Source organism: Athene cunicularia, assembly GCF_003259725.1.
Source record: "Athene cunicularia isolate RWA chromosome 2 unlocalized genomic scaffold, athCun1 chr2_part1, whole genome shotgun sequence".
In the NCBI taxonomy this organism is placed as follows: domain Eukaryota; kingdom Metazoa; phylum Chordata; class Aves; order Strigiformes; family Strigidae; genus Athene; species Athene cunicularia.
Genome location: NW_020799095.1, coordinates 60,998,168 through 61,000,488, shown reverse-complemented (window position 1 = coordinate 61,000,488; position 2,321 = coordinate 60,998,168).

Genomic DNA, 2,321 nt, shown 5'->3' with positions numbered 1-2,321 from the left:
GCCCGGAAGGCCGCGCTGAGGGCGCTCCCGCCGGAGGGGTGGCGCGGCTTCCCTCAGCGCCGCGGGAGTGCGGCTCACGGCGCCTGTGCGCAGCGCGGCGGGGCCGTCTCTCTGCCGGCATGCCTTCGGCACCTGAGCAGCGGTCCCTTCTAAGGTACGGAAGGCGCTCGTGTTTGTTAACTGCGAGGGGAGGCATAAAATCCGACGGCTGAAGGGGGTTTGTTTGCCTTGGAGGAAGGATAAAGCATATTACTGAAACAGAGGTGCTATCAAAACCTCATAAGTCTGCTTTGCTTTAGAACAACTGGTTTTGACTCATATATTCAATGGTTTAATTGAAAAAGTTTCCTGAAGTGTGATAGGTAATGTATATGCAAGTGATATGTTAACCTTTATTTCAGTGAATCTTCCGTTAAATGAGATGTAAGATATACTAAGATGGAAAGCCTTCCCAAATCCCCGAATCAAAACAGTGAAAGTACCAAGGCCAAAACCATCCCCCAAGCTTTCTCTTTTCTCCCACAGTTAATTTAGCAATTTGCATACAGGGTGCAATGAGACATGAGTAGTGTTAAGTCACATTCTATATTTTGCGGTAATTTTATCATTTGTGTATATGTAGCTTGCTGTGATGGCCATGGTAAATGCAGTCGGGACTCTTGAGTCCTTCATCTTTCATTCTCCACGCTTCTCATTCATTTGATTTTGAACCTGCAAATCACACACAAAAAAACCCATAAGTTACTTTTCTAGCTAAGTTTTATATTGATCATTTTTTTACCATTTTGAAAATATTACTGAAACGTTTTTAAGTACTGACTGAAGATGAAGCATGATTTTGAAAACTGAAGATCCATTGCTACTGATAAAATTATTTCTAGTCAGATAATATCCACCCTTCTTCTGCAAAGATCTTTAAATTTGTTTAACATAATTATCATTGACCAAACATGTTTAACAACCTAGTCACAGTTTGGTTGTTTTGTGGTTATTTTTGTTTGGTTTTTTTTTTTTTTTTGAAAAGCAGCCAAATATTTTTCCTTGGGCACATAAAATAGTAGCATGGTATAGGAAGTTTTCTGTTTAGCACCCTAGAATCTGAAACATTATGTGTCTTCTAAGCAGTGATTCTGTACTTTATGTGATGCTTTTCCATCTGAGTTAACTGAGTCTGATGCTACTAATTAATTAACCTGTGTGTTGCTCTTACTGAGTTTGCACATGATGAGGGCACAGAAAAATGTTAAAAGTGTGTGTAAAAATAACTGAGATACCTTGACTAGCGTTAGCGAAACACCAAGCCCAGACTGACTGCGATCTTACAGCTGTACCTAAAAGCCTATTAGGCTGTGGTTCTTTTGTGCTAAGTGCTCTACTCGTATTGAACAATTTATAATCTGAAAGGAAAGACTATATGAATAATTGGGGCAAGCTGCAGAGATGATTTTTTTTTTTTTTTGCACAGACTGCCTTCTGTGTGTATTCACAGACAAAACAAAATAAGTGTTGACAATAATGTCAAACAAGAAGTTACCATTCTTGTAACTTTTAGATTTGACATCTCCTATGTTGGATGCTAATTCTGAGAAGACTGGAGTTTAGATTGTCCATGGGAATTCTGCACATGCCACAGTTATGCACAAGCATCATATCTTTGCATTCAAAAAAGCTTTTTGGTTAGAAATTACAGGTAGAACTGTTACTAGGAAAAATGTCTTCAGTTTCATAACATGTATTGCAAAAAGGGTGAGCACTCAGCATCTGTGGACTACAAATGAAGTTTACCTCATGTTTCCAGTTTCCATTCTGAACTTCTTAAATGATTCCCCCAGATGTGTCTTTTTTCTAAGATAGCAGCAAAAGGCAAATTGTTATTTATGTACATATAGAGAGACTTCTTATTTCTGCATTAATACTTGCTTTTGGCATGGCAAAGTGTTTAAGAATCTATTGGACTGCCTCTTCAGCATTTACTCAGTGGCTTCCATGAGAAATGGATTCAGCAAAGCACTGTTAGGAGCAGTGTTTTACATACAGTCCTAACCTGTTGTCTGCTTCCTGTTTCTCAGTTTTTGATAGCGTACTGCGTTGTCTCAGGAAAAAGCCAGCTGAAATGTAATCTGACTAGGACAGGGATTTGGGTTGTAATGTAGAGGGAAATTTTCTTGGTAAAATCAGGGGGCTCACTTTTCTGTTTGCTGCTTGATTTTTTCCTGCATTTTCACACTAGCAAAATGTTTGGGTTTTTGTTTTTGTTTTTTTTCTCTGGACTTTGCTATAGCTGTCCATACCTTGCAGTACCAAGAACTGCAGTACTTCCT